The following is an 11,751-nucleotide window of genomic DNA, read 5'->3' as shown; positions in this document are numbered from 1 at the left end:
AATTTTCTCAGCACCATCATCTAGTTCGAAGCACTGATGCAGATAAACTCCTGAAGGTAGTGAGACTGTCACTTGCCAAAAACCTAATTTGGCATTCAGAGCATATTATTACTTTTGATAGTGCACAAGAAGCAAAGAATGCAGCTCAATCTCTGTCCAACCTGAGTTTCTGGGGTTGGCAGTGAGAAAAATATCTTTCTACTTGTAAATTGAGAACACTTGATACGGAGAATGGAGTCATCAATGCCAATTTTACAGAGTCCCTTTTAAAAGTAGCCACGCTTAAAAGTTTGTCCCAATCCATGTTGGCAGAACTTCACTGAACATTGCCAGAAGATCCAGTTTCATCCCCTAGGCCTACAATCCTGCAGTTTGAGTTTGCAACTATATTTGTTGTTTGGTCTTGTCAGAGGATTTGGCTGGGTTCAGAACTCCACTGCAAACTTGATCATCTGGAGCAAAAGGGCAGTTGTAAGCTAATTTATTAACATCCATCTGTTGCTGTTCTTTGGCACAGAGAGGTCTGTCCACCACAGCATCCCTTGTAGAGATTGGAAGCAGTCATGGGCAGGAGATAGCAACTTCTAAAATCCATTCCAGCTGCATAATGTCTGGGCTGAGTGTAAGAGACAGTCGTCACCTAGGAAACAAGGTAAAGCAGTGCCAGCAGTTTCAGGAAGCAGCTGAAGAAGAGTCACTATGGGGAGATGAGCATATTTATATAAAGAAACCATCTGCTCCAATGCTGGTTATTAACCTGCTTCATTGTAGATGTGACAGAATCAAGCTAGATTTTTTTCACAGGCAGATGGTGTATTTTTAGCTAAAATTATCTCCCTCCCCCCACCCCCATTTTTTTCTTAAACTGTCTGGCTTTAAAGGGGAAAGCAAACATGATGGAAAACTGTAGCAAAGGGAGGAAGTATCTTGCTTTTTAAAAGGTTGAATTCCAGTGCAGATTAGTAATTGAGACACGCCATCTAGTGGGGGGAAATTGAAGCTTTTCTTAAATCCATGTATATTGTCATATGGACACAGCAATCTCTGGGCTTTCTAATGCTTTACCTCGTGAAACTGGAGTATATCTTATTTGGTTGCTTTAATTCATAAAACTCTTTACGAGGCTAGAAATATTAGCCTACCAATGACTTTCATTGACATGTTTGTGATAAAATTGGTTATTGGTGACTATTAAGGACATAAGAATGGCCATATTGGGTCAGACCAATGGTCCACCTAGCCCAGTATCCTGTCTTCTGACCATGGCCTATGCCCGGTGCTTCAGAGGGAATGAACAGAACAGGCAATCATCAAGTGATCATTCCCTGTCCACTCCCAGCTTCTGGCAATCAGAAGCTAGGGACACTCAGAGCATGGTGTTGTATCCCTACCCATCCTGGCTATTAAGAAATGTATATATCATCTGTAGAGACTGGTGAATGTGTGGTTTTAGTTGGGATAGGAAAATAAATAAATAGCTGCAGGAAGTCAGTTTTACCATTATGATGACTAATACACCCAAGTGGATTTAGCATAGCATTAACATTGCTAAGTAACAGCCAAATAAATAACTGGACTGATCTAAGCTGCTGCCAATTTACAAAGAATCATTGATCATAAGTAGGTTTGGAAGAATTAGGTTTTTATTTTTTATAACTTTTGACAGATATCAGTTTATTTTTAATGCTTTTATTTTCATCAATGTAAATTTTTCATAGTGGTACAAAATTATGGATTTTGAGCACTTTTGCTGCTTTTATCAATTTAAATGTTCACAGTTACTGGAAATTGGGAGGGGTGTGACAATTATCTAATGACTGTAGATGTTGAGATTCAAAAACCATTAAAACACAACTTATCAGCATCATATGTCAAAATAGTCAAAGTAAACATCCTTAAATCAAACTCTTAAGTTTTCAAGCAACATTTTTCTTACTTTGTCTATCTGTAAATTTCAGTGATCGTCAAAGGAAACCTTTTTCTTCATTGGTTTGCATGTATATAGTGAAATTATGTTTACTGACAAAATTCAAATCCTTCCAAGCCTAATCATTGAAGCTGGAAAGTCACTAAAAGATAATTGTTCAATCTTTGGTTTTGCCTACATGTATTTCTTGTTCAATTTTCATTGGTTTTAGTGAGCCTAAGGTGTAAGTAAAGTTAACTTACCATTCCTTTACAAGTTTAAAGATTGGGTTACTGACGGAATACACGACTAGTATAACCATAGTCAATCAGCGTAGGTCAGATCTTCACAACTGGTGTTTTTATGCTAAGACGTAATCCTTGACAGACTCCCTCTCCTCTGAGGTAACAACTGTTATGGGTTTCAAAGTAACATAGAGAAAGTCAGGATCTGACAAAACTGGAAGTATACGCAAACCCTTTAAACCACTGTCCTGGTGCATTGCTGGATCCATCCCTGACAGAGCATTATGGGAGAAAGCTTGTGGGGGAGAGAAATGCTTCTGTCTATTGAATGCTGTTTTCCTTCCACTCCCTCTACAAAGGCTTCAGGAGCAGCAGTGTTGTATAGGCCTTAACCAGCCCTGCTTACTAAACAGTGGGTGCATGAGAACCTTCCCAAAATAATTTCTAGAGCAGATCTGTTTAAAAAAAAAAAAAAAAAAAAAAATCCAATCTTTTTTTCATTTAAAAAATTTAAAATCATCAGTGATGGAGAATCCAACATGACCCTTGGTAAATTGTTCCAATGGTTTTACTCTCCCAGTTAAAAATGTACACCTTTATTTGCAGTCTGAATTGGTCTAGCTTCAACTTCTAGCAACTGGTTCTTGTTATACCTTTCTCTGCCAGATTGAAGAAGCAGTTATTCAATGTGTTCCCCACATAGGTACACTTAGACTGTAACCAAGTCACCCCTTAACCTTCTCTTTGTTAAACTAACAAGATGGAGCTCTATCACTGTGAAGCATGTCTTCTAATCCTCTAATCATTCTCATGACTCTTCTCTGAACCTTTTCCAATTTATCAACATCCTGCTTGAATGGTGGGCATCAGAACTGAACATAGTATTCCAGCAGCAGGTCACAGTAGTGCCAAATACAAAGGTAAAATAATCTCTCTACTCTTTCTCAGGATTCCCCAGTTTATGCGTCCCAGGATCGCATTAGCTCTTTTGGCCACAGCGTGACACTTGAAGCTCATGTTCAGCTGATTATCCACCACAACCCCCAAATCTTTTTCAAACTCACTCCTTCCCAGGATAGAGTTCCCCATCCTGAAAGTATCTTTGTTCCCAGCTGTATACATTTACCCTGACCCATATTAAAATACATATTGTTTGCCTGCACCCAGCTTTCTAGTGATCTAGATCTCTGTAGTGTGTTAAGCGCCCACCCTCACCCCCCCATTTGTTTAAAAAATAGAAATAACAGGAACAATCGTTTTTTCTTTTCCCACGCTGCAGGGTAAATAGCTGTATTCATTTATAGGGTGGTTGGTGTGCTGACTTGCTTGTCCGTGTTTGTATTAGAAGTCATGGAAGGACACGGAATTCTTAATTTTTTTTGGTGCAGATTTCCCCAGGAGTAGCGTATGGATCTTTCTAGCCAAGCTTGAGCCCCAGAGCACGGGAAGCAATCTCTTGGTAGTGTGCAGAGAGAAGATGGATTCTTTTTTATAGCGTGTCTGTTTACAGTTCACAGTACTGTGAAGTAATCCGAGGGTACGTGCCCTTGATAATCGGGAATGTTACAGAGGAGGCAGGTTTTTCAAAGGATTTGTTTGTTTTCCTATGAACATCGCCTCAGTCTTGATTCAGTGTTAACCAGCGGCTCATCTTTCAGGGGCTGATTTTAGCTAGGCACTGAGAGAGCTGGGAGATGGTGCTGTTTACATTTGACATAAAGGAGATAGAGCTGGGTGTTAAGCTGTGTACTGCTGGCATTTCAGCCTGTGTTGTCTCACCATCTGTCCCAATAACTTTCATATGACTGTTGAATAGTAACATGGGGAGAGAACTGAGCCTCCTGGGGCTACTCAGATTTGGGCTTTGGAGGAACACTTCCCTATAATGACCCTCCCAGTGACTTATTTTTCAAAAGCATCCCAAAGAAATGGTAACTCTGTGTGCACACAGACACACGTGGTGACAAATCATTCCCTCTAATTATGATGCTTACAATCTCAGATTTTGCCTTGGCAGGACTGTGTTTTCAGTGAGAACTGAGCACACTCAACCACTGATACCTAAAAATCTCAAACTGTATAAAGTCCATGGGGGATATTGTAAAAATATATAGTCTGAAATATCAGACTCCTAAGAATTGAAAAGCTGCATTTTTGTCTTATCCCCATTTTATAGGTGGAAAGTAGGTCTCAAAGTTACACTGGGAAAGAACTGGGATTTGAACCCAGGAATCCTGACTCCTGGTCCTGTGCTCTAACCAGTAGACACATGCCCTTCACAAGCAGTAAGGTATGGGTGCTCATAGGACAGTGTGATATGGAAATACCTGCCTGGTGTTAGTCACATCACCGTTCATCACCGCTGCTATGTAAGTATGGAAAAACCTCAGAGTCTCAAAGGGAGGAGAGGCAAATGGCTGATTAATTTCACTTTGAACACTTCTGTTTCTTTCTCCCACACCATGTACAAACAGCTTAGTGTGGCTTTGCTGCTGAAAAACATTTGCAGAACTTCTGCATTTATTATCTCCTTCTCCAGATGTTGCACACGTAGGAATTTTTGCTGCCACAGTGGGGCGCTGTCCTCCTATGCTGTTCACCTATTGTAGTGACTGCATGATGAGACCTAATGGAAGTATTTCCTGGAAGTGATGGCTAGCTCATTTTTGCCCCCAGGCAGCTTGTATTGCCAATTCCTTCCCTGTTTGAACAGCTGAGCAATTTGGAGGAGTCTTTTGTAATTGTTTGGGGGTAAAGTTTTGAAGGTGGCTAATTGATCTGATGTAGCATAACTTTGCTGTGTGACCTTGGATGAGTGATTTAAATTCCTCATTCCGTTTCCTTATTTGTAAAATGGGGATGATAGCATTGACCTGCTTTGCAGAGGGTTGCGACTGTGATGTTGTGAAGGCCAAAAGTATAACTGGATTCAAAAAGGAATTAGATAAGTTCATGGAGGATAGGTCCATTAGTGGCTATTATTCAGGGTGGTCAGGGACACAACCCCATGCTGTGGGTGTCTCTAAATCTCCAACTGCAAAAATATGGGACTGGATGACATGGGATGGATCACTCAATAAATTGCCCTGATCTTTTCATTTCGTCTGCAGACAGGATACTGAGCTAAATGGACCACTGATCTGACCCAATATGGCCTTCTAATATTCTTATTGTTAATCATTCAGTGCTGGCTATAGAATGCCCGGAGGTCCTGGTTTGGAAGGAGCTATTGAAGGGTACAGTGTTATCACTTTACTATTAATATTAGATTATTTCCCAGATTATTTTTTAAATGATTCCACTGTTCCAGTCTGATTATTAGCACTCTGATTGCTTTACCCTTTAGGAGACTGGCAAATCCTTAGAGGATTTGATTTTCAGTGAGGTCCTACCCTGGTGCAAACATGTGCAGTTTTACATGTGTGCACACTAACACGCTGGGCAGTTGCAACCTTTACACTCTGTTTACCTTTCATAGCTTCTCTTAGGAAAGAACATGCCCATGGCGAAGGACTCTGAAAAACTGGGCCAGCTCCTCTCTTGGCAGAAGGACACAGTGTAGTGCAAGCAGTGCCAAGCTATTAACCCCACTCTCAGCTGACACTTACTTGGCAAATGATGCAGTGACTGGATGAACGTTTTAAACGCACACATGCTTTTGAGACCAGTTTCTGTGGGCCTTGTCTGCACTAGAAAAATTAGTATTCCTGTTCTAGCAATTGCCATCAGCTCTGCAAGGGCACGAGTGCAGCGTTTCTCAAATGTGACCACCAGTGGATTTTTTTTGTGGCCACAGCAGCCTCCAAAGCATGAGTGGAGATTGGAGGAGAGGCATGGGGGGCATTGTTGATAGTGGGGAGCACAATTTAAAGGTTCATCTGCCCCTGAATGGCTTCAGTCACAGTCCCGGTCCCCCCCCCTTTACCCTCAGTCTACCCTCCTGGAAAGCAGTGGCCCCTCCCTGCAGTGCCCAGCTGTTGCTCCTGAATCGCTCCCTGCAGTGCCCAGCTGTTGCTCCTGAATCGCTGTTACCAAGGGAAGTGAGATGTGCCACCTTTGTGTTTGCACTGGCGCTGCCAGCAGGGATTGGTGCCCTGCACCTTGCAGGCTCCTCAGGAGGTCCAGACAGCAGCTCTGGAGACACTCGGGGCTGGTGTGCACAGCGCCGGAAGTGGCTCATCAGTGGAGGTGGCTGTGGCATTAGGTTGCTTGGGCGCTCCTCTGGGCAGCTCCCCAGCTCCCACCCAGCTGGGACATGGGGAATCTGGGACTCTGCAGGCAGCCAGTGAGTTCCTAACCCACCTTCCCCCGGGCAGGCTCTCACTGAAGAGCCGTGGGAGGTAGGGACAGAGATGGGTTGGCTCTTGGACATGTCTCTTTATTTGTGTTTCCTAAAGTTAATTATTTTAGGAAAAATTGTGGGAGCAGCCACCGGCAAGAGTTGGTGGCCACACTCTGAGACCACCAAATATTTTGTTGTGAGAACCCCTGCACTAGTGGTAGCAATGGTATCATTATTGCTTTGAATAGGTTGTCCTGACAGAGCAGTGGTAACCCCTGAGCTCTGTCTACACTAACAGCTTAGCACCAGTGCCGCTGTCCCATTGCTGGCTGTTGTAGTAATTTTTTTTTCTACTGTAGGTGCACTCCTGGTGGTAGCACTAGCTGGCTGGGAAGACTGACACTGCTTGATAATAAAGTAGAATGCAGATTTGGGGTATAGCTCAAGTCTAATTTAACAGCAGACTTTCAGCTTGATGATTTTTTTTTTTAAACTAATGTCTTTGCATTGCAGTGAACTAAAGCTATTAGCCTTTAATTAGAATAGGAGGTTTCTTCTTTACCTTTCTAGAGATCACAGAAATCCAATACATTTCTCAAGCTGTGAGCCAGAAATCAAACATTCATCACATAATTGCAGTAACTATGTGCTAATACTTCCCATTAAATATGATTTATTAATTCTACAAAAGCATAATTGGAATGGAATTCATGTCTCTTCCTAAGTTGGCAAAAATTCCAACATTCCAGTTTAATTTGATGGCTCAAAGATGTCACCAGAACCATGCTGCTGTATGTGAAGAGTTTATACAAAGGTTAGAAAAAGTCTCAAAATTTGGTGAAAACATATTTTACCCTGTATTTGAACTTCTGTGCCTGTGTGATTATTAATGAATAGTGTGGTTTCCGTTTCAATAGGGATCTCTCTCTCCACATTTTGGGCATCATCAAAGGAGATAGCATTGCCTAAGGCACAGGTATTGGACTTGAAAGACCTGGGTTCAATTCCTGCCTTTGTTGATAGTTTGCCAAGTGACTTCCCTTCTTTGTGTACTTTGCTTTAGTTTCCCCATCTGTGAAATGGGGATTATGCTCCTGACCTCTGGAAGGCACTTCAAGATCTCTTGATGAAGATTGCTACGTAAGAACTTCTTGTTCTTTTGCTATTTGCCTCCCTCCAGTTCTACAATGAAGATGTCAAGACACGGAAGAATATTATAAATGTTAGCGTAGGTTCGTACTAGTGAAAGGGGTAAAAACTATTAGACCATGAGTCCAGATACTTGCAAAGGCTGGTTATTGTTTCCTGAGAGACTATATCCAATCTTAAACTGATATTATACTTGATCTAAGCTAGTTTGGGGCCCTCTATACTTAAGCCTCAAGGAATCTATATAATGGAATTTGAACATTTTTAGGTCCTTTCAGTTAACCTTTTTTTCTCCACAGTCTGTATGAAAGAGGTAAAAAGTGCAACCGGTATCTTAAGTTAATGTGTTTCTTCTGAATACGCATATGTCAGATACTCCCTGCTATATAGTTTGATGACAGCATATCATGACCTGCTATTGTATGAAATGATGGGAGTGAATAATCATTGTAATTCTGGCTCAAAACTGATCTAATAAAACTGTCCTTAAGGGATTTATATTTTTATCTCAGCTCTAGTGTATTTCACACAGAAGTTCAATGTCTTGAAAGAAGTTACGGCAAATTAATCATGCAAATTGAGCTGAGTCAACCTGATGAACACTTATAGGTTTAAAGAACAAGGATATTGAAGGTGACCTTTGCTGCAGCTGGCCAATAAGGGCGCCTGGCTCACAACCCTGATACTGCTTCCCTCAGATGACAACATTTTTTAAGAGCTGAAGTTTTGCCAGTCTTATGCTATAGAGCTCACAGAGAGGAGTGTGGATTCTGTCTAAAGGATATCTTCAGAAAAGCAGCACTGTAGGTAATTTTCCCTTACGTGTGTGTGTGTATGTTCAGCTGAGTTTTCATTTTCACCCAGCTGAAAATGCCAAAGGCCAATGTATATTTAACATTTTATTGCCCTCAATCCAGCTTGCAATTTTTGTTTAATCCTCCTGCGTGGATAGGGCAGCCCATGGCTTCTGCCCCAGGCCCAACTTTTAACTCATGTCCACCACCGTTCTAGCCAACTTCTCCCTTCATCTAAACATTCTACCCTAAGGCCAAAATTTAGGAGTCTCTCCCAAACTTCCTTCCTCACCGTTACAACTATCTCTGTCCTTCAGCCCCATATAATCCAGTCCTTCAAGTTATAAAAAGACACAACCTTGCTCTTCCTAGCATGAATGAGACTTGCTAGGCTGGCTTAAGAGAATCCAGCAATTTCTTACATGCACTCAGGACCAGTTCAGGTAGGCAAACTGCCATGAATCACCTTTCCAAAGTCCTCTCTAGCATCCCACTCCAATCTTGTCTGTTCATTAAACATTGTGTTCAGCAGGGGCCTGATTCTCTGTAGCCCTGCAGCCTTGTGTAGTCACGTCAGTGCAAAGTGGGTATAAAATGTTTCCCATCGGCTCTGGTAATATTGTACATCCCCTTTGCACTCGTGTCAATGATTGCTCAATGAGCAGGATAGTGGAGGACTGGGCCCTTCAGTAACCTGTTTTGGCTGGGTCCCATTGGTAGTCCCATAAAAGGAGTTCGCTTTCTTGTTCTCTAGCTTGAGACCATTCAGTCTGGGAAGCTTGTGCCATAACTGTGGTGACCATCCTTCCATTGCATAGCAGCTGTTTGCATATTTGAGGGTTTTTTCCCCTTCTGAAGTTTGGCTCTGTGGTGCTGCTGAGCCTAATCCCGGTTCAGGCCTTTCATGTCCACAGTCCGGGCCCTGTGGAACTCTGCATGTTGCCAATGGCTGTGGCACATCCCCGTGAAGATTAGACGTTTTGTTCTAATCCTACGACTAGACAGTAACCAGGATAACGGGTACTTTTGTACTGCCTTCCATCTTCAAAGTGTTGTACTGATATTAGCTAATTAATCCGCAAAGCAGCCCTGTGAGGAAGGTAAGTATGTGTTTCTATTATGCATAATTTTAGCTTTGTTTTGGAAATAAAATCAGACTGGACCTTTACATAGGTTAATTCATTCCCTGATTTCTATCACGGGTTGCCTGTGTTCATCATACCAGGGCAACTGAACCAACTGTCACGGTTGTTTTGGTTGGTTTTGGCATGTCTTTATAAACCTCAGGTATGTATGTGAAACAGCACAGAGTAAATCTAGCATTCCTAGTCTCTTCCAGGTTTTTATGACAGCCCAGCTTCTGTGTGCATATTCTTTTCCTCCCACTCCCATCCTCACAGTTATATAGCACCATTTACCAGGCTCAGATCTAACTGCAGGTATGACTCAAGGCATCCAGATAGGGTGTCAGTGGAGAGGGTTGAACCAGTGACCTTTGGATCTAAAACTATGAACCTCTAGTGCCTGAGCTAAACAACCTGGGTTCTAGAGTTCGAACACTATAGCAGACTCATAAACCTCTGTACAAGTAAACTGACACTTTAGGGAGGTGTGGGAACACTTTTTTTTGTTTTGACTGCATGACTTCAAACCTTTTCAGCCCCGCCAAGCCTCCTTATCCCTGAAACTACATTCTCCACAATCTTTCCTTCCTCTTCTGGGCAGACTGGCATGTCATGATTTGTGTGTATAAAAACATCTTCTGTATTTTCCACAGTATGCATCCGATGAAGTGAGCTGCAGCTCACGAAAGCTTATGCTCAAATAAATTGGTTAGTCTCTAAGGTGCCACAAGTACTCCTTTTCTTTTTGTGGATACAGACTAACACGGCTGTTACTCTGAAACTTGCATACATGTCACTTCTGGGGTGTTAATATTCCAGCACATCTACTACTGTATGTAAAATGTGACACACCCTGTCCAAAACAATCAAATTACATGAACATTGCAACACATTTGATGTTATGGGAAATGTCTTTCCTGTAAGAAAGGAAAACCCACCCATTGCTTTTGTGCCTGCTCTTCCTCCCTGAAAGTTTTTTCCATTGTACAAGCGTGTAATTAAATAAATGATAGGAAAAATTGACCTCAGTATGTCAGTCATCTGAGACCTCTAATATAAATGTCCTCCAGCTGGATCTCAGAGTCAGCGTACGAAGAAGAATTACATTCAACACCTTTTTGGCTTGTTTTAAGTAGACAAGTCCTTTACCCTAATGTTTCCATGCCATCTGAATCCAAATAATTCAGTTGTGACTACAAAGCTCATATGACTGTCTCAAGCTCAGATACAATGAACATTACATTGAGAAGCCATCACTGTATGACTCATTGCTTACGCAAGTCAAAGGAGAGGTTTGTCTTAAAGTGAGATGCTCCCTGGGTCATGTGATTGTTGATATGTTCTTTGTGTATTCTTTGAGTAAATCAGCATCTTTAAATCTTTTCACAATGTATGAGATCTAAGTACTGATATCTACAGTGCCCTAAATATCTACTTTTACCAAACTCCGCTTGTTACCTCTCCATGAATGGACAGCGCTAGTGAACCCTCAGATCACACAAATGTTTACAATGCAAGATTCAATCAGTTTTAAGGTAGATGTGTTCTGCCATTCACACGGTTCTTTAGGAAGTTACAAATATTCCACACTCCAGCATAAATGGAAAGAGTTGTGGATGCCCAGCTCCAGGAAAATACAGCCTTTAAAAACTAGAGGCAGAGAGATTTGGGGTGGTAATGGGGGGGAGAAAGGGAAAATTCAAATATTGCAGGAGGGAGAAACAGCCTGACAGGACTACAGTCAAGATTTCCAGAAGAGACTATTGATTTCAGGTGTCCTGATTTTAGACTCCCAGTTTGAAAAACCTTAAATGGGCTTGATTTTCAGAAAGAGTTAAGCTGTCTGAAAATCAACCCCTTGAATGTGTCTGGAGTTGGACACCTAAAATCATGAATTACCTTTGAAAATCTTGGCCTCCGATTTAAGTCCTAGAACTCAGCAATGGATCTGGGAAGGGAGCGCTTCTCTGTTTAATATTCAGTGTGTGAGTATCACTAAAGTTTTATAAAATATAAAATTATTGGGGCATCATGGTATGTTTCTTTAAGATTTTGGGCTGAAACAAGAATAGCAGTTTTGTCTGAAGACATAACAGGAGTGACCATGCCTGTTTTACCCCGTTACACTTTTATAGAGATAAGGAACAGGATGGGACAGCAATGAGACCCAGTGTGCTAAAACAATGCAATAGAAGGTAGTAGATTTTTAAGCAGGGCTAGGTCACTTTCTACTTCCTCATTAGCATTACAT

This window comes from Lepidochelys olivacea, assembly GCF_965140295.1.
Source record: "Lepidochelys olivacea isolate rLepOli2 genome assembly, chromosome: 12".
Classification (NCBI taxonomy): Eukaryota; Metazoa; Chordata; order Testudines; family Cheloniidae; genus Lepidochelys; species Lepidochelys olivacea.
The sequence above is the reverse complement of the archived record's forward strand: the minus strand, read 5'-3'. Positions refer to the sequence as shown.